This window comes from Lynx rufus, unplaced genomic scaffold, assembly GCF_022079265.1.
Source record: "Lynx rufus isolate CCGP_SWC_20201006 ecotype Redwood Valley unplaced genomic scaffold, mLynRuf1.p SCAF_1, whole genome shotgun sequence".
Taxonomy (NCBI): Eukaryota; Metazoa; Chordata; class Mammalia; order Carnivora; family Felidae; genus Lynx; species Lynx rufus.
Window position 1 is genome coordinate 152,126,341 of NW_025814823.1, and position 22,451 is coordinate 152,148,791.

Here is a 22,451-nt window from a genome sequence, read left to right on the forward strand (position 1 = left end):
TTCTGAAGAAAAAAAATAGCACATATTTGCTAGTACTGTAATCACTGCTCTGGCCAAAGGCTACTTTGCACTGTGTCTACATAACACTCATTCGACAAATATTTATTAAGTGTTGATTATTTGCCAAATACTGTCCTAGGTGCTGGGAATATATCAATGAATAAAACACAGGCCCAACATGCACTATGTCTATAGCATCTTCTAGGCAGAAAAGCAATGGCAATAGAGGGTGGTAAGTGCTACGTGACATCAGAATTGCATACTCTGTGTTCTGGAGAAGAAGGCAGCATCTGCGCTCCTCTTGGCTAGGAGACTGAGGGTAAGTTTTCCAGAGGAGAGGATGTCTGAAGTTCAGATCAAGGGCCAAGAAAGAGTTGCCAGAGGGAAACTTCTGAGACAAGGGCTAAGTATCTTCAGTGTACTGAAGGTCAAAGTAAAACACAGCGGGGGGAAGCCATTTAGCCTGATTGGAAAAAAAGAGTGGAAAGCAGGGAGAGTTGAGAGACAAAGCTGAAAAAATTCTCAAGAGGATGTGCACACAATGAAGAGGAGTTTGGATTTCACTCCGATTCACTCTGGGTGTACTATACAAAAATGGATGTACTGGGAAGACCAGATGGGGCTGATGCAATAATGGAAACATAAGGTTATGGTAGCCCGAACAAAAATATCAAGTGGACCAATCTGATACGTTTTGAAGAGGTAATACTGACAAAATAGGTGACTGAACGTGGAAATTGAGGAAGATAAAGAACTACATATATTGCCAGTTTTCTAGATTAGGCAATTTATGAATCATAGTGTCATTAACTAAGAACAAGGAACCAGTGGGAAGAAAAATGGTCAGTGGTACGTGTGAAATACTCTTTGACTTTGTTTATTCAAACAATCTTTACTGGACGCCTACTCTGTGCTTAGAATTGTGGTAAACACTGGATGTAGTGGTAAACAATACGAATGAATCCCTGTAGCTTACCGTCTAGCAATTTCCATAACTGGGTGGCAAGATCTAGAAGGCGAGTGGCTCATTATACAGGTTTAGTGGTTTTTAGTACAAGGGTGATATCTGACACCATTGAAGAGGACAGAACATCCTCTGAAGAAGGAAAGAAGAAAAGAGGTTTAAATTTTACAGGGCCACTACGCATGATGGACAAATAGATGATATGAAGCCTTCAGTAAAAAACGATAAGTGGTCAGGGACATCTGAGGAGTACCAGAAGAGAATACTGGCTACCTGGCAGATTAGTGTACAGAGTCAATCCAGGTTGCTATGGTACAAAAGCATATAGTTTTTTCTCAATTATTTGATGCCTATCCTCTTCCCTTTGAGCTTCAGAAATAAGGCTACATTTAATACTAGGTAGCAGGAATAGAGATATGGACAAATAATCCAAAAGAAATATAGAGAAACATGAGAGGGAAAATTCTTTCCTCTCATGGTATAACAAAAAGAATGCTTTCTCCCCCCCCCAGAAGGAAACTGAATTCCAGCCCTACACATGATTATACAACCAAATAATGGTACAATAAATCCATCAAACTACTAATTCCTCTACAATTTTATATTTTAGGGTTTTTTGTTTCTGTCTCAAACATTTCTAAATAGAAATTCTCTTAGGCTATTTATAATATTGATGAGGCAAAATTTTATTAGTGCTATGTGTCAGACAGTAAGTGACCCATATGCATTTATTTTAATTCAGTCATTCCAACAATCTTTTGAGATAGTTGAAGAAACTAGGGTTTGGAAAAGTGGAGTAACTTGCCTAAGATCCCATGACAATTAAATTAGTGGCAGCTGGGCTTGAACCAAGATACGCCTGACTCCAAATATGTGTTACAAGTGGATTTATTCTGTGCCAATACCTCTATGGAGATTAAAAAAAAATGCTTTGGGGTTTGCAATTCAAAAGGGAAGATCTGCATTATGCTCAGAATCAATTTTAATCTTGTTATAAAACTAAATAATGTATTATTACACTTCATTCATTAAAATTACATAATGCCCTCATCCTGATCAACAGATAACCTCCATAAATGTGAAAACAACTTCATACAGTATTTTTCTCCTATGAATTTTTTAAAGAGCTAATTTATTCATGAACAAAAAATGAATAAAAGCACCTCCTTACCAGGAGATCATATTGTTAACATGAATCATTGTTTGCCTGATGGAGCTAGACAGTGTCTACTGGGATTGTATTTTATTTTATAGGCAACTGCCAATCATGGAGGAAAAGTTACATGTTAAAAAAAAAAAGTGGTCATTGATCACTGGGTGTCAATTCTATTTTTGAGCAATACCGGTACTTTCTTTGCTTCCCTTAAATCACTTAGATTTACCTCTCAGTGTCTTTATTATTCTATCCTCCTATATATAGCATGGAGTCCTAATAACACTTCCTCCTAGAGGTATCTGTGTCCCCCTCCCAATAGGATATGAAGTCCTAATCCTACTACCTCAAAATGCAACCATATTTGGAAATGAAGTAGTTGCAGATGTCAATAGTTAAGTTAAAATGAGATCATTAGGGTGGGCTCCTAATCCAACAAGACTGGTGTCCTTATAAGAAGACAGCCGGAGCACCTGGGTGGCTCCGTGGATTAAGTGTCTGACTTCGACCCAGGTCATGATCTCACAGTTAGTGAGTTTGAGCCCTGCATCAGGCTCTGTGCTGATGGCTCAGAACCTGGAGGCTGCTTTGGATTCTGTGTCTCCCTCTCTCTCTGCCCCCCTCCCACTCATGTTCTGTTTCTCTCTCCGTCAAAAATAAACGTTAAAAAAAAAAAAAGAAGAAGAAGAAGACAGCCACAGAAGAAGCCATGTCGAATTGTGCCAATGTAAGGCAAGAAACTCCAAAGACTGCCAGTCATCCACAGAGGCTAAGAGAAAGGGATGGAAGTGATTCTTCCCTAGAGCCTTCAGAGGTAGCATGGTCCTGGTGCACCTTGATTTCAGAATTTTAGCCTCCAGAATTGTGAGATAATATGTTTCTGTTGTTTTAAGCCACCAATTTGTGGTACTTTGTTACAACTGTTCCAGGAAACCATTTATGGGAAACCATTTTTTCCCCACTGTGTTTGCCATCATAGTCAACTTTGCAGCACTGGACAATTTAAAGTTAATAGATTCATAAAAATGCTAAGAGGTTGAAGGGGAACTCCAGGTCATGTGGTCCAATCTCCTATACCCTAAGCATTTCTTTTGGAAGCATTCTTGACAGATGATTATAAAACCCAACTCTGACTGGTTTAAGCAAAAAAGTAATGAATTCACATAACACAACAGTCCATGAATGGTATCAATTTTGGAAGTAGCTGGATAAAGAAATCAAAATGTATCACTAAATAAATCTCTTACCTTTCCTTCCTCAAGGCGAGCTCTAATGACCATGACCTTCATCCTGTCTTGTAGAACACAGAGATGAAGAAATGTCAGGCATTATAGCATCAACCAAATAAGAAGAAAATCCTCAGTGTCTTGGCAAAATGCATGAATTTAATAAATAGTCAATTTGATGGGGTTACACACTCACTTTTTAAATAATCACGGCTACTTCAAGGAACAGAAAATCTACACCTAAAGCACATAGAAGTGTTAATGCCCCTAAACTGAGAAAAGAGGTGGAACTTGACAGAAAGTTCTGGGTGGTCTTGACATTGTAAGGGCGACATTGTTGGGCAGGGAGCCAACTGATATCCACTAGATAAAAACAAATTCAATTAAAGTATGCAGCTACATATATGTAGGAAAATATTTATTCCTCCTCAGCTACTTGAGAAAGTTTCATAAGAACATTTTTCCTCCTAGGTCTAAAACAATAGAGAAGGTACAAATTATCTACACAGATATACAAAATGACTGGAGTATCATAAATAAGTGCAAAGCCTGAATGAGGTGATAGTTTTAAGATATGAAGAGTAGGAATTAGTAGGAAGTAAGGATGGAAAGAGGGGTCTGTGGCAGGCTGGCAAAGGCCAGGAATGCCGCCAGGAGCAGTGCTACCTTTACAGTCAGAGCCATCAAGGTTCAGACCAAGACTGGCTAAGATTGGTTCTCAAAGAGTGACTTGAGGGATATATTGAAGAAGAAAGTGACTGGAGATCACCAATGACCATTTAAAGTAAAAACAAAGACGTGGATTAGGACTAAGGGGGTGCCAATGGAGCATCAACTTGGCACTCTGCAGGGTTTGATGGCAGATGAGGGAATAGTGACAAGTACCTCTGAAATGTCTTTAGTAATCAATGGGAGAAGACAGCGCCTTTAACCAAAGCAGGAGCTGATTTAAGAAATAAGAAAACAGTGAAAAAGAGATAATGAGTTCAGTTTTGGACACAACTGACTTGATGGTATTTAAATATATTCATGTTAAGATATAAAAAAAAATGCAGTTAGAAATATATGTCTGAAATTCCTGAGAAATCCAGAGATTCAAATGTTAGAGTTCTTTTGCAGGCCAGCACGTAACTTGAAGTGAGAACAGTCCAAAAGGCAAACTAAACGGATCTTTAATTCCTCCTTTGCCACAAAGCATAAAAATCCTTCACTGAATTTATTTCACTGAAAATTTCCCCCAACTCAGGGTGCTCTACATTTTTGTCTTTTGTGTCATTCTTTGTTTTTAGACCCCCAAGCTCCTTGGGGTAAGGACTTTGTCATTAATTTAGCACAGCTGAATATATTACATGGTGCCATGTGTATTTATAGAAGTTTGCTAAGTAATGATGATTCAGATTTGGTAATCAGCACTTGAGATGATCATATGGTTATGCAGATCAACACTTACTATGCAAAAATCATTTCCTATAGGGGCAGATGTGCTGGTCTCCCTCTGGTAAATTTTTAGATCAGTAAATTTCTTGCACTCTGAAAGTCAATTTAGGATTATGCCTTTGATTGTCATCTTGTTGGCTAAGGGAACCAAGACTGCAGTATCTTTCTATGATGCTAAGCTGCTGAAGGTAAATAATGCTGATGGATTTAACAGCAATTAATTCTAATAATTTAAATGCGGTAAAATAATTTTTTGATCTAATAGCATAGTGATTTCACTTCTCCAAGTCAAAAAAAAAATAGTGGCTGAAACACTTTAAAATATTTAGTATCTAGTCGTACAAATGCAGTTCCTATGTTAAGGCATATTGAGATTCCGTTTGAAATTGGAGAAAAAGAATTTTTGTTACATTTTTTTGGAATATGACAAATGTTTCCAGATTTCAGATTTTAACTTCTCTCTAAAAATAAAAGGGGGAGTGTTTCATAATCTCTTTCTTTCAAAATTCCAGAAACATCTGAACTGTTATTTTAAAAATATTGGTAAAGACTCTGAATTAATTTATTCAGACTCTATTAAATAGTTTTTCTATCAACCTAAGATAGGTGGCTACTGATCCAAATGAGTAAGAAAGCAAGAGTGGTATGTAGTAGTAAAGGGGGAAAAAAAAGGAAAGATGGGAGAGACAGAGAAATTAGGAGAAATGGAGTTTTTATTCTAGAATACTGGGATGCAACTGTGACAAAGTAAATTACATTAGAAGCAAGTCTCATGTAAGACAATTTTCTTTTTTTTATTTTTATATATCTAGAGAGAAAGCGTGTGAATGGGGGAAAGGCGCAGGGGGAGAGAGACAGAGAGCGAGAATCTGAAGCAGGCTCCATGTTCAGCATTGACCCCAATGCAGGGCTCGATTCCACGACCCTGACATCAAAATCAAGACTCTGATGCCCAACCCACTAAACCACCCAGGTACCCCTGTAAGGGAATTTTCATGATTAAATTTTTCAACATGCTTTGAAGTGAGATTTTGCCATAATTTCACACCTGACCTCTCAGAAGTGCTTATTTGTCACAATCATCAGTACCAGCTGACTAAAATCTTAGTGGTATCTATGGATATGAAGTTGATAGACAACGCTAGCCTGATTTTTTAAAACTAGTAATTAAGTGACATTATATCACTCATCCCCCAAAACAACCTCAATAATAACACAAATATGTTCAAGTATCCAATTATATTCCAGGGTGAATGTAAAAATGACACAACAGAAAGTATTAACAGAGATGATGACAGTTCCACAGTAATAGCTGCTTCAAGCACCAAACATGATTAAATCTGTGGTTTAATGGTCTTCCCCTTCCTACTGCATCACGGGAAATGGTTGGTAGAGAGGAAGGCAGGAAACAAATATTTTGCTTGTGTATGTGTTGTATTTAAATTTCTCTTTTTAATGTTTATCTTTGGAATCAACTAGAGTAAAAACTGTAAAAAAAATTCCTTTAATACGAAAGTGGTTTTCTTCTTTCCTTTATTGTTACTGATACTGTATTATACAGAATCATGTGAAGGAACAGCTTGCTATTTATGTGTTTTTGGAGAGCGTAGCTGAAAAATGTAGGTCTACCCATTCTTGATGGGGATGAGTGACTAAAAAGCAATGTGAAAATTCAGAATATCTGCTCCCATGTGCCAACGGTATATTGATTATAAGTTAGAAATACTCAGAAAATGAGGTTTGCTGGCATCCAGTGCGTTTATTCTCAACATCCCCCAAATTGATCAGATGGGAGATTATAAAAAAGGGACACATTTGAGATCAAAAGACAAACCAGATAATTTGTGGGTGGTCCCACAGAGTAGAGTGAACTAATAGAGCTAGGCCACAAAACACCAGAACGGCTAGAATATACATGATGCTGAGGCAAAGAGAAAGAAATCTGGCAAGTTTTTGATTCCCCCTCCTAAATATTCCATTCTGTTGATGAGACGGTTTCTACAGTACAGGTCAAAGGGGAGTAGGACACCTTTCTCGTGTGTGTACTTTTCTAGAGACAACTATGTAGGGCAGCATCCACAGTGAGCACTTTAAAACTCGTAAATGCATGAAATAGTTTTTTTTTTTAATTTCATAAGCATTATATAAATAAAAGCAGCAAAGTCCCAATCTATTCCTTCTAGTGGCTAGAATGCTGGCATGTGATTAGATGGAAAAAAAGAACTTACACTACCTCTGAAATGAAAATTTTGAGACACAGTGAGAAACCATTAATGACTTCTTCAAACTTTTAGATGAGCAGTTTTAAGGAATTGTTCAGAAGTCTTATAATGATAGTTGTAAACTTACACACATCAGGGTCATTCATTGCCTGCCTTGTGTAAAAAGATAGGATCGATAACATTGTAACAGGCTTACGTTGAAACACTCAGAAGTAATATTATATGAAAATGTACTTATTTTGTCAAAATCTAAGGAATGTGAAGTTGCAATAGACATTTGTACCAGTTTGTCTGCTGTGAATTAGACGATGTTAGATTTTATATATCATATTCTTTGCTCATTATCAGAGAGAAAAGAAGGTGAGAAGAGGTGAAAGTACTCTGGTTTTAAAACATATTTGTATTTATCTTGCCCCCCCTCAAGGCCCATTCATGGGTTACAATTGTTGGGTAAAATGTCCTTAATTCCTAACCACAATAAAGCCAGATCTGGCTGTTTATTAGTAATTTGCCTTCTATGTTACAGGTTTCATTAAATAAGCATGTGTCACTCCTCCTTTTCAACTGTGAAGCTAAATATTAATAAATGAATGAGAATCATGTGTCCTCATATAATCTCTGCTTATAATTATCTGCTTTTTCATTTATTAACTATTGATTTTACCCCACACCTATATGGGAGTAGTAAGCACCAGAGGCAAACCATGAAGCAGATTTTCTCTCTAAAGGCCCAACTCAACTGTACCCCTCAGTGACCGTCGCTATTCCTCGATACAGGCTCAGGATTGTTGGATGTCTAGATTTTCAGAGGAGCCATTTTTTTTGTTTGTTTTGATTAACTCTCAGTGTAAGAGCAAAATACGTATCTAGGATGAACTATTACTTGTTACTTCTTGCATACAGGTGAATCGGCCAACAAGAGCTTATCAAGTTTACAAACTTGGACTTAATGATCACACGAGAATGCCATGTCAGGGATGGGGGGGTTTTCTTTATTAAAGAACTTGTCCTTTTTGGCTCTTGATCCATCTATTCTCACTGCATACCTTCTCCCCTCCACCCCCCTTACTCTTCCTATACCTTCCCTTCTGCCTTTTTCAGTTTCTCTACTTATCACTCCATTTTTCTTTTGTCTTCTTACCTTGCTTTCTTTCTTACAGACCTTACCTCTACTCCAATCTATGATGTAATACACACCCTTTCTCTCACATCTCTTTTCATCCATTATTCCCTCTTTATCCTGCATCCTGTTTTCCTAATGACTCCTGTTTTTCCAAAACACGTGTTCCTCTACAGTGTAAGAATCTTCCTTCTACCTCTATTTTTCCTTTGAACTCCAATTCTCTCTCATCACTAAAGTTCTTGAAAAGACAGTCATGTTCATTGCTTTTATATGCACGTCATTCACATACTTATCCTTAAATGAAACAAAGGCAGCCTTTGAGGTTCCTCTCCCAAAGGTGTGTCTATCTTTTCTCTAAGTTCTTTGACTTTCATTTTGCATATGAGGATTAGTCTTCCCAATTTTCCTGGAATCAGTTTCCTGCCTTTAATTTTTGTGACATATCATTATCCTTCTACATACATTTAAATTTAATTTTGAAAAGTGTTTGGCATAATTTTTATGATACTTTGTGTTTTAAGTCATAAAACTAATAATACATGTTAATTAAAAGTTGAAGAATGTATGAAATCTTCGCAATAAATGATGCTGGTACAACTGGGCATTTACATGCCCAAACCTGCACTCAAAAGAGTAAGGTTGGACCCCTACACATCATACCACATACAAAAATTAAGTCAAAAGTGATAATAGGCTTGAAAGTAAGAGCTAAAACTGTAAGATTTTTAGAGAAAAGCATAGATGTAAATCCTCATGATTTTGGATGACACAATGTTTTCTTGAATATGACACCAAAAGTAAAAGTAAAAGTAGATACATTGACCTTCACCAAATAAAAAACTTTTTTGATGCAAAGGACACCATCAAAAAGTAAAAAAACAAACAAAACAAAACAAAAACAAGAAAATCTCCCATAAAATCTGAGAACATATTTTTAAATCATGTATCTGATAAGGGATGTGTATCCAGAATATATAAGGAACCCTTACAACTCAACAAGAGACAAATAACCCAGATTTAAGATTGGCAGTGAATTTGAATAGACATTTCTCCAAAGAAGATATACAAATGGCCAATAAGCAAATGAAAATATATTCAACATCATTAGTCATTAGGGAAATAAAAATAAAAACCACAATGAGATATGACTATGCATCCAGAAAGATGGCTAGAATAAAAAAGACAAAAACAAGTGTTGATGAAAAAGTAGAGAAATTAAAATCCTCAAACATTGTTGGGAGGATTATAAAATAATGCAGCCACCTTGAAAAACAGTTTGGCAGTTGTTTGAAATGTTAAAAATAGTTACCATGCAATCAAGCAATTCTACTCTTAGGTATATACCCAAGAGAATGAAAGTGTATGTTCACACAAAACTGGTTCACAAATGTTCATAGCACATTACCCTTAAGCTAAAAAGTGCAAATAACCCAAATGCTTAATGGATAAACAAAATGTGATATATCCATACAACTGAGTATTATTTATCAATAAAAAAGAATGAAGTACTGATATATGCCACACCACATAAAAACCTTAAAGATATTATAATAAGGTAAAGAAGTCAGTCACAAAAGGCCACATATCATGTTATTCCATTTATATAAAATTTCTATAATGGGTAAATTCATCATTGTTCCATTATTAATAGAATTGACAATTAGTAGTTCCTAGCTAATAAGAGGACTAGAAAATAGGAAGGCACTGCTAAGGGGATTTTTTTTTTTAGATTACTGAAAACGCTCTAAAACTAGATAATGGTGATGGTTGTGCACATTTGTGAACATACTAAAAACCACTAAAATGTGTATTTTTAAAGTGTGAATGTGTTGGCTTATGAACTGTATTTCTAAAGCTATTAGCAAAAAATGCAGGAGAATGCAAAGAAGAAAATAAAAATCTCCATGAACTCAATATCCATAGATGATTGCTCTGAACTTCGAGAAACAGTACAGACTCTAGAGTCACCCAGACCTGCATTCAAATCCTATCCTTTTCATTTACTAATGTATTTGTGGCTAAGTGATTTAATTTTTCGGACTTACTCTTTATTTTATCTGTAAATGAATGCATTAGTAAGGATAAAATAAACTTGTCACAAATAAACTCTGAAACTTAATAAATAAGGTCTTTTATTTGGGGTGCACATAATGGTCTACGAAGTTTGGGTTCATGTTAATGACAGCTCTTTTCAGTGCTTTGGGGACCCAGGCTTCTTCCAGGTTTTGACTGCTAATTTCTAGGGCAGAGATTGATAAACTTCTTTTGTAAAGGGCCAGATAGTAAATATGCTCACCTTTACAAGCCAGACCTCTGTTGAAACTCCACTCCCCGTTGTAGCACAGAACAGCCATAGGCGCTATGTAAGTGAACTGGCATGGCTACATTCCAACCAAACTCTTTACAGAACATGCAGGAGAGACGGTCTGGTCAATGGACCATAGTTTGCCAACCCCAGCTCCAGAGTCTTGTATCCATCTAGCAAAACAGCAAAGAAGGTGTGGAGGAACCTGCCTCTTTGAGGCTCAGCTTACAAGTTATACACATTATTCTGCTCAAGTCTCTCAGTGACAACAAGTCAATACCATATAAGATCATATCTACCTGAAAGAGAAAACAGGAAATGCTAATGACTAAGCATTCACTTTCTAGCTTCAACTGTTACTTTTCAAGGGAAGTGGATCTGGTGAAGTTACTCATCTTTAATACACCTTATGGTGCCCTTGTGAAGATTAGTAATAGCAACTATAAAGTGCCTTGAACATAAAAAGCATATCACTATATACTCCAGTTTTTATCATTCTGATCATGCACATTGTTAACACAACTCTAATCTCCTTTGGGCACAATTCCTGTCTTCTTAATTGTGTTTTAATTATTATTCTCTTTCCTTAAAATGTGTTCTACTGTTATTATCCACAGACCCTTTCTCTACTCTGTTCTTCACTCAATTCTAAAAATCTCTTAACTTTCAGTGTGCGAAGATAGCACTATTTCCTATATTCTATGGCCTTCCAAGTTCAAGACTTCTGAATCTTTTCTGGCTTGCCTTTGCATAGTTATTGATTTCCTGTATCCATCATTTTTTTTACTATAACTTGTATGCCTTTCTTTTTGTTCCTGTTTCCAATTTCTATTGTCATGTGTCTTCGCTTCTCAGGGCTTCTGTAACAAAGTACCACAAACTGGGTTGCTTAAAATAAGAGAAATTTACATCTCACATTTCTGGAGGCTAGAAGTCCAAAATCATGGTGTTGGCTGGGCCACACTCCCTCAGAAGCCCTTGGGAGAATCCCTCCCTAACTCTTCCTAGCTGCTGGTCATTTGTTGACAATCTTTAGGGTTTCTTGGCTTGGTGCAATGCTAATCTCTACCTTTGTAGTCACATGTTACTGCATGTTACTGTTCACATGACCATCTTCTTAAAAGGACATCCTTTATATTGGGTTAGCGGCCCATTCTACTCCAGTATGACCTCAGTTTAATTAATTACATCTGCAGTGACCCTATTTCCGAATAAGACCACATTCTGAGGTACTGGGGTTAGAACTTCAATGTATCTTTTTGGAGGGAACATAATTCAACTCATAATATGGTGGCTCAAGCATGTATTTGCTGGACCACTACTGTAGCCTTTTATTTGTTTTGTTTGCTTCTTTTTTAAATGCTCCATTATTTTCTTATTTCAATATGCTTTTCAAGGTCAGAAAACCTCTTCTAACATGGCATGAGTATAACAGACTAGGCTTTGAATCAGAAGCTCAGTAGCATTTGGTAAATAACTTAATTCCCTAAATATCAGATATTTCCTCTGTTAAACAGAAATAACAGTACCTGCTTCGTGGCATTGTCATGAGGATTAAATGAGGTCATGCAGGGGACCACACCCACCATACAGAATGCCTGATATGCAGTCAAGGGTTTCCTCAATAGTGTCCCTGAATTCATAACTTTAATTATACAATTCTGTTACTCCAAAGTGTTAACATCATAGACTTGTTGTATTTCTTTATTTATTTTTTTTTAATTTTTTTTTCAACGTTTATTTTTGGGACAGAGAGAGACAGAGCATGAACGGAGGAGGGGCAGAGAGAGAGGGAGACACAGAATCGGAAACAGGCTCCAGGCTCTGAGCCATCAGCCCAGAGCCTGACGCGGGGCTTGAACTCACAGACCACAAGATCGTGACCTGGCTGAAGTCGGACGCTTAACCGACTGCGCCACCCAGGCGCCCCGTTGTTGTATTTCTTTAAATGTCCAATGGAGATTAGCATTGCCTTGCCCCTAAGTGACACTCAATAATCATTTACTTTATGAATTTTTGAAGGCAATGCATTTAATTTAAGAAGCTACTACACAACTCCAAATAAGAGAAAAAAGTGCGAGGAAATTAGGTCAAAGACAGAAATAAGAAAATAAGTATATAGGGCAAGGTTGAACTCATTAGTATTCTTCTTTAGGAATCATACCAACAATGTTTAGCTTATATAAGAAATATGTACACTATTTCAAAGTTGGCTGTGGAAGGTAAAAAAATCTGTTTTGTATTTTAAAGTAAGCAAAAAGTCCCTTTAAATAACAACATGGCATTGAGATCTCAGCATTTTCTTGTTTTTACCCCAATAGCAATCTGCTTTCATGCATACTCCACACATAGTACCGATTCCTCCACATTCTTTTTCTCAGAAAAACCTCATGGAAGGCTAAGTAGTATTGGTCTCCTATCTTTTATCTTCTAATGTATGAAATCTGAAAACAAATTATTAAGTTTCAGAGCTTAAAGAAGACTTAATGATAATTCCATATCCTTTATGGAGAAGAAATATTACCTGGAATAATTATTTCATTGAGATCATGCTGCTATTTGGTGCCCAAACTGAGATGAGAAACCAGGACGCCTGTCAAGTGCTCATTCTTTTTTCCCATAGAGCCTTGCAGTCCAACTGAAGACAATCAAGAGGAAATCCATGGGTGATCCCGGGGATGAGAACTCTGCGGAAGCCCTCCTACTCTGACATCGTGGTTGTGTAATGGACATCTCGCAGACTCATCCTGCACAAAAAACATCAACAATGCTTTAGCAAAATAAGGAATCTGTACATATATTAAGGCTGGCATTAATGAATTATAAACAGCTAACTCAGAAAAAAAATGGGAAAAGAGTGATTAAAATCTTTCTCTCTTTCATACTCTGTATACAGTGTTTCTCAAACTTTACCATGCTCAGGTGTAAATCACCTGAGGATTTTGTTAATGAAGACTGTGATTGAGTAGATCCAGGACAGAGCCTGAGAGTCCCCATTACTAACAAGCTCCTAGGTGATGTTGATGTCTATGATCCATGGACATACCTGGGACAGTATACTCAAGAATGCAGGTAGATTATAACTACCTCTCTGGTGTCTGGGGAGTGGCAGCCTGGTCTGTAGAAACCGCAATGACGATAGCACTTGCTATCTCTTGCCCTGCTTTGGTCCTTAGCTCTATTGTACTTTAACGTTATGTCCATTTTTTTTTTATACAGCTAGGAAAAAGCTTTTTTTTTTTTTATATTTTTTTTACAATTTTCTTTTTTTTTTGAACGTTTATTTATTTTTGGGACAGAGAGAGACAGAGCATGAACAGGGGAGGGGCAGAGAGAGAGGGAGACACAGAATCGGAAACAGGCTCCAGGCTCTGAGCCATCAGCCCAGAGCCCGACGCAGGGCTCGAACTCACGGACCTCGAGATCGTGACCTGGCTGAAATCAGACGCTTAACCGACTGCGCCACCCAGGCACCCCGGAAAAAGCTTTTTATAGGAAGGGATCATGACTCAATTTTTTGCCTCTCCAGGGCCTATCAAATGTTGGTCACTTAGAAATGTTTATGTTTGATTACAATGTTAAAGAAAAAAATATATTTGGAAGAAAACCTGTACTGAAACAGGGAAGTTTTTTTTTAAATACTCTTTTCTTGGCAATAATGTGAATCATTTTGCAATCTAGCCATATTATATGTGCTATGACATTAGAATTATGTCATATTGGAAAAAGAAGAGCCATGTCATATCATAAAATATGTGATTTGCCTTATCATATACATTAATCTATGGTGTAATAGTGTTTTACTTATTTTGAAAGAGAAATACATAGTAATTCCATTTAAAATTTCATTCCTACCTGAAACTGGAAATAGTAAATCATGACTGATTATATGTAAAAAGTGTTTTGAATATGATAACGTTACAGAAAAGAAAATCAGCTAAAAGTCAAACTATATCAAATAATTAACAATATTCTGGAAATTTCTATTTAAAAAACAAAAAAACTGGTCTAACTCTTCAATACATCCAATGGTCAGTGTTTTGGTTTATAATTCCAATAATTGTTCCCTGTAACTTTCAATGTATGAAATTACACAACTTTGCTTAAAATGGCAGATATTTCCAATTCAAGAATATATTTCAAGTAAACGTTTTAAATTAGTTTATTTTAATTCCAGTATAGTCAACATACAATAAAATATTAGTTTCAAGTGTACCATATAGTGCTTAAACATTACCTACTGCTTAAGATAAGTGTATTCTTTTTTGAGGAAATTTATTACCACACACAACTGGAGCTAGAGTGTATTCAAGGTGCCATATGACAGGGGTTCAATGACACTATCAAGAACTCATATTTGTTTTTTTTGTCAACCTACCTTCTATATCATGGGCCTCACTCAAAGGTTGGTTCTCTCATAGTGGCACTATGGTAGCCAGAGGTGTCTGAGGGTTATTTATTGAATTCCGTAAGAACAGAGCATGTGAAAGATAAAACTCCATTCCTCTCAAAGTCCAGGACAGAGGTCATTTACTTCTACTGACTGGAAAGCCTGAGTCAAAGGCTTCTCCTGGTTAATGACAGTTTAGAGGGAGATGCCAGGCATTTGAATAGTCTAATTAGAATTCCCTCCAGAAATGAGGATTTGTGTATGCCCCTGGGGGGAAAAATCAGAGCTCAGTTTGGAAAGAAGGCAATATGGGATTATTCCTAGACACACTCATTTCATAAAATCTGGCTTCTTTTACAAGATTCAGGGTTATGTAGCAATACATTTGTCCTGCCTTTTATTTTCACCGTCTTCTGACAATTAGTTGAAAGTGGTCAATAAAAACATAATGCATAGCAAATAGGTGCCAGGAGTGGAGGCTAGGGACTAGTTTTGCAAGTGATCATTGAATTGATACATGTAGTTGTGTTATAAGAATTCTGCTATCTTAACAATCTTCTAACACAGGAAAAGAAGACTTATCAAAACCCCCCTACATTTAACATATACCATATATGTTTCATTTATTAGCTCCAAAGGAAAATAAACAAGCAACATTTATTGTGTATCAACAAAGAAGAAGACAGAAATTGGCAGTCTAAGGTGTCCATCTACATTTGAGTTATAGAGAAGATGACAAAAAGGACCCCAACTTTTTTCATTTACAAGAATGGAATGAATGAGAGGTATTTCCTAGAATAGCGTGGCATCTGAATGTCCACCAAGGATGTGAGGTCACTGGAAAAAACTCTGTCCTTGTAGTTTTTCTTTGGCACAGGAAAAACCGGGTGACAAAATTATACTCAGTTTATATGGGAACTATACTATCTTATTTGGGTGACTTTAACAGTATTTTTTTTTTATTTTTTTTATTTTTTTTTTAATTTTTTTTTCAATGTTTATTTATTTTTGGGACAGAGAGAGACAGAGCATGAACGGGGGAGGGGCAGAGAGAGAGGGAGACACAGAACCGGAAACAGGCTCCAGGCTCTGAGCCATCAGCCCAGAGCCCGACGCGGGGCTCGAACTCACGGACCGCGAGATCGTGACCTGGCTGAAGTCGGACGCTTAACCCACTGCGCCACCCAGGCGCCCCAACAGTATTTTTTACTTCTGACTTGATATGCCACACTTGTGAGCCCATGTAAGAATGAGTCATGGCCTAACACATTTCTCTTGTAGCTTGTGGTTAGAGAGCTATCCTGAGTGATAGACAAAGGTAGGGGAGAAAGACTTTTTTCATACACACTGAGGATTCAATCTGCAAAAGAAGATGACCCTCAAAAACGAAATACTATTTTTCAAGAGTGACAGTCAGAAAGGTTAATGTCAGGAGAGACAGATACATGGCAGGGACATCAGCTAGCAGCATCAGTACCTTTGTCCTTGATCATAAAGTAACAATCAGTAGGTAAGGACTAAAGAATGCTGGATCCTGACAACTAACTTTACATATAACTATAAAGAGGGTAAGATAAAGGTCAAAATGTTCTATCAAAAGAAAACAATCTGTACAGACTGGTGACTAAGGTAACAAGTACTGAGGTTCAGAATAAAAGATCTCTGGAAATATTCCTCTAGCATGCCTAGCAACATGCTCTGCCTTTGTATTGACTGTTTCGTTGTTTACTTTCTCCCTTAGCTTTCCATGAACAGCAGAGGCATATAGGGTGTAGGGCCTTTAAGAAGCAAGAGAGTGGTGGGGGTTGGGGGCTTGGTGCAACACTTAGTAAAAATTCTAACCTAGTCCCTTGGTACCAGGAGTCAAGCTGAACTGTGAGAAACAAGTGAAGTCGACCCCATCTTAGACTTTTGTGATGCTACACGACAGAATGAAAATCCTTCTCTCTTGTCCCCCACAACATTAACTTTTCTCCTTGTAGTCTTATCAAGAGAGACGGAGCACAAGATAGAAAAGCCAATAGGGTGGGTGTCCTTATTCTTCTGTTACCATTTTTTCTTAGTAGTCTCAATTGGAATAAGTCTTCCCAGCATAATCTTAAGGAAAAATATGTATCCACATAAACAGAATGAAACTAAGGTAGAGAAGCTTGAAGGGAAGTGAAAGCACAAGAGGGAAACTGAAGACAGTTAATTCGGTCTGTTTTGGGGTAATTTCCATAATAACAGATAAAGTAGAAAATGATTTTTGGAGCACCTCTTTTGTAACCTGCTTTGGAACCTGTTTTTCTCCTAATTCTTTGCCCTAGGTAGCTTTCCTCATAATTACCTATGCATTCCTGCTCCTGTCAGCCAGTGCTTGCTGTCTTCCTGAAAAAAGGTCACTCTACGATGCACTAAATTTAATAGATAATAATAAGAGCAGTTGAATTTGTTATAAGCTTGCTATTTGCTGGAGAGTTTTAAAAGTGTTTTACATTATTAACCCATTTAATCTTCACAACAGTATTTTGGAATATGTAACTCCATTTTACAGATGAGAAAACCATGGCAAAAGACAGATTAAGAAACATACTTAGCAAAAGGGAAAAAAAGAGAGGGAGACAAGTCAAGAAACAGACTCTTAACTCTAGAGAACTCTTAATTCCAGAGGGGAGGTAGGTAGGGATATGGATGAAATAGGAAATGGGGATTAAGGACTGCTGTGATGAACATTGGGTGATGTATGAAGTGCTGAATCACTAAGGTACACCTGAAGCTAACATAAACTGTATGTTAAACTAACTGGAATTGAAATAAAAATTTAAAAAAAAGAAATATGCTTAAATCCTATAGTACTAAGATTCCATACCAAATAGATTGGCTTTAAAACCTGTCCTAGGATTGTGATGCCTCCTGCTTTGGTCTTCTTCAAAATTCCTTTGGCTATTCGGGGCCTTTTGTGATTCCATATGAATTTTAGGATTGCTTGTTCTAGTTTCGAGAAGAATGCTGGTGCAATTTTGATTGGGATTGCATTGAATGTGTAGATAGCTTTGGGTAGTATTGACATTTTGACAATATTTATTTTTCCAATCCATGAGCAGGGAATGTCTTTCCATTTCTTTAAATCTTCTTCAATTACCTTCATAAGCTTTCTGTAGTTTTCAGCATACAGATCCTTTACATCTTTGGTTAGATTTATTCCTAGGTATTTTATGCTTCTTGGTGCAATTGTGAATGGGATCAGTTTCTTTATTTGTCTTTCTGTTGCTTCATTGTTAGTGTATAAGAATGCAACTGATTTCTGTACACAATGGAATACTACGTGGCAATGAGAAAAAATGAAATATGGCCTTTTGTAGCAACGTGGATGGAACTGGAGAGTGTGATGCTAAGTGAAATAAGCCATACAGAGAAAGACAGATACCATATGGTTTCACTCTTATGTGGATCCTGAGAAATTTAACAGGAACCCATGGGGGAGGGGAAGGAAAAAAAAAAAAAAGACGTTAGAGTGGGAGAGAGCCAAAGCATAAGAGACTGTTAAAAACTGAGAACAAACTGAGGGTTGATGGGGGGTGGGAGGGAGGGGAAGGTGGGTGATGGGTATTGAGGAGGGCACCTTTTGGGATGAGCACTGGGTGTTGTATGGAAACCAATTTGTCAATAAATTTCATATATATATAAAAAAAACAAAACAAAACAAAACAAAAAAACCTGTCCTAGTAGCCACCATCATTTATAACCCAAGGCCATTTGTATATAATATTGTCAGTGAAATGTTTCCTATTTTGAGTGTTGTGGGTTTTTTTATGTCATATTTGCTCCTTCTAAAAAAAGAGAATATCGTTTTATCCTATTCTTCATTTAGAGTTTTAGATGATTCTCAAAAATAAGGCAACCCATTTCTTAGTTTCTTCAAGGCTCTAGAAGATTGATAGGGAGAATTATTGCACAGATAATTACCAATTTCAACTTAAGAAGTTTTTGTACTTGCCATAAATATCAATTAGTTTATTAATCTTTTGACACTTCAGTGCATTGTAAAAGTGCAAAACAAAAATCTAAGTTGAAGAAAAAGAAGAGATCCCTGGTGGCCTTATTACAAGTGTATGTTCTTGGGTAAATCACGAGGAGTTCGATTCTACCATTTGTAAATAATGGGATAAGAGTAGCCAATATTTAATGACACTACCAGAATCAACATTTGACAAGTTTGTACATTACTAAAAAATTGTGAAATTTTAGAAATAGCTTCCTTATTTAGGACATTTAAAACCAGACCGGCCATCGTATAGCCGAAAAGTTGTCTGTCAATAAGAAAAAAAAAAAGCCTCTATTAAGGTGTTTCAAAACATCTCCTTATTTCTAAGGATACTATATAATATTCGTTCATATCTTTGGAAAGTGCACCACTTCTGAGAAATCCTGATTTCTTGATACTCTGCTAAATATTTTTAAAAGAAAATTATTATTTGAAGGAAAATAAATAACAACTTTTTCCAGCAGGCCAAAGAAGCCACAATCACGCTAGGGTTTATGATGACATCAACTTTTCCTAGACACTAAAGCAAGACATTGCTCCTAGCACTCTACCATCTGCCGCAGATATTTTAAAATTCTAAAGCACTAACAATGATGCAATTTGCTACATTTTGAGCTGCATTTTACAACTCTCTCTTTGCTGAATTACTATTGATGACATTAAAACCCTTTACAAATCAAGACAACACATGTGCTTGCTATTGCCACCAAAGAGCTGTCAGCAACGTTCTTTCTAGGGGTGTACCTGCCAGTTCCTTTGGGGTCAGCAAGGTTTAATCGCTCTTTACAGAATGAGACTCAAGACACCTCATTTTCTATGTTACTTATTGCTCATGAGGGAAAATTCCCAGGGAGAGGACAACATTCACTTGAAGAAGGAATAAATGGGAAGCAAAGTGAGCAATTAATTACATTTGTTTTCATCTTCTCATACATAAGAAGGAGTATTCTCCAGATTTCTGGAAACAAAAAAGTTACTAAAAAAAAAGTTACACAGCATAGGACGATCAAGGAGCCAAAACATTTCTTCATGAGCACTGACATAAAACTTAGAGTATTACAGAAAATAAGTTGCCTGACACAAGAAAAAAATATTTCAAGACTTAAGACTTAAATGTTTGATAAATATTTAAAAGTTTTCTTTGCTCTTGAAAGTTGAGCAAGTGGGATAGCTTCATAGATAGGTAGGTCTTAAAAACTCCAACTTCAAATTATTTTCAGCCAGTGATAACGTGTTATTTGGATTTCTGCAAAAATGTTCGCTCAGAGGGACAGAAGAATCTAAAGTGCCAACAATTACGAAAGAAGTTTCAACTCAACACCTGATGGACTGTGGTTATCGGTTTCAAACTTCAGAAATTATTAGCAGCTGTTACTTTCTAAAAGCATCTAAGATATTCAAACATTTGCCCTGGAAAAATGACACCTGTCAGAAAAAAAAATAACAGGATGAAATATGTCTTCATTCATTTTAAAGGATCTGTTTTATAAAACATCTTCATCTAACCAAAAACAATCATCACTGGCATTTGTGGTTACCTTCCTACCCCTTTCCTTCCCTTTATATTAGACTCTTTTTAAAAGAGCTTTTTAAATTCAAATTCCTCATATTTCTATCATGTTTTATTACTGAAATAACTTTAACTGTTTTGATAAAGGTTATAAAACCTACATCTACAATAGTCCTGGACTAGTAGCTAAATGCTTCTTTATTAGACTGAAAATATACTTGAGTTTTGATATTAATAATAATTTATGGGTACTTAAATTCCCCTTTTATTTTTTGTAAACATTGTTTCAAAGAAAAGGTAAGATATGTTGAGAAATATTTTCTACTTTTGATTTTCAGGATAAGAAAAAAAAAATAAACAGTTTACATGACCTAACGTCCTTGCTCCCTAGGTCCTGCTGCATAAAGTGAGGGAAAAGTAGGTGATTTAACAAGCACGGCTGGGGGCTGAGTCACCACACTTGGAAGTTGCAAACTGTCATCTTATTTTTATTACTGAACACTTAATGAAAGAGTGGCGAGGTTACAAGCAGGTGGCCAGGCAAGATGCGAATGAATCACTTGGAGAAAAGGCATAAACACAGTTTGCCATAAGAGCAAGAAATTTGAAAAAGACCATCTATCACAAGATCCCATACAAGTCCTCACCCAGAAAATATCCTTTCCCCAGAGACCTTGGCCCCATATACTAACAGTAGAAATGGTAACAGCAATAATATCCACTGTGCATGTAATACACACTAGTTCCCAAGATAGACACTTCACATGTATTATTTCTGAACACTAAACTGGTCCTACAAAATGAACATCATTACTTGTGCTTATAAATCGGAAATGGGAAGCTCAGACAAGCAGAGAGGTGTATGATGCTAACCCTAAAAAGGGATGGAGCCGCATGGCTTACCTGTGTTTGACCTCAGGACTGCCTAATGTCAAAGTCCACCCTCTCATCAACATACTTTGCTGCTGCATCTTTGGTTGTATACAAAGTTGTTTCTGGGAACAGTGGAACAGTAAAAGGAGATCTAAAGATTTAAATTTGAAGGGCGCCTGAGTGGCTCAGTTGGTTGAGCGCCGACTTCGGCTCAGGTCACGATCTCAGTCTCTGAGTCTGAGCCCTGCATTGGGCTTTGAGCTGACAACTCACAGCCAGGAGCCTGAAGCCTGCTTTGGATTCTGTGTGTGTGTCTCTCTCTGCTCCTTTCCTGCTCGTACTCTGTCTCTCTCTCTCTCAAAAATAAATAATGAAACATGGAAGGAAGGAAGGAAGGAAGGAAGGAAGGAAGGAAGGAAGGGAGGGAGGGAGGGAGGGAGGGAGGGAGGAAGGAAGGAAGGAAGGAAGGAAGGAAGGAAGATTTAAATTTGAGTCATTACAACTCAGGGTTTTATCTATCTACTCAGAAAAGAAAGTGGGAAACAAGTGTAACAGGCATATGAAATATAAATTTAATACCCAGACTCACTAAATTAGAAATTTCAATGTCATATCAAATCCTGTAGCACTTATTTTAATTTTTTAAAGTGTTTGTTTATGTCTGTTTTTGAGAAAGAGAGAGTGAGCGAGCAGGGAGGGGTTGAGGAAGAGAGAGAGAATCCCAGACAGGTTCCACCCACAGAGCCCGATGAGGGGCTTAACCTCACATACTATGAGATCAAGGCCTGAGCCAAAATCAAGAGTCCGATGCTCAACCAGCTGAGCCACCCAGGCACACTTGTGCATTTATTTTAAATATATCACCTAAGATACGGGATGGTCTTAATAAATCATATGAATCCCCCTCCTTTTCTTTTACTTCCTCAATTTACAAATGCTGAATCAGGCAGAAAATAAACTTAATCTAGTGTTTGGATCAGGATTTGGGTTAGAACCAAACCATTCACACAGTCCTGAGGGTAAGAACAAAGTTCAGATGAAGGGAATGAAACAAGGCAGGCCTTTCCATCCAGCATAGAACCTGTAATTCTAATTTATTAGCCCTGACCTGCCCCTGACCACACAGGAGAAGCTAGTCTCTGACTTCTGGGACTCCTCTTCCCTAGTCCTGATGCCCAGAAGGAAATGCTTCTAGCTTCTCCTAACTTGTCATATGTAATG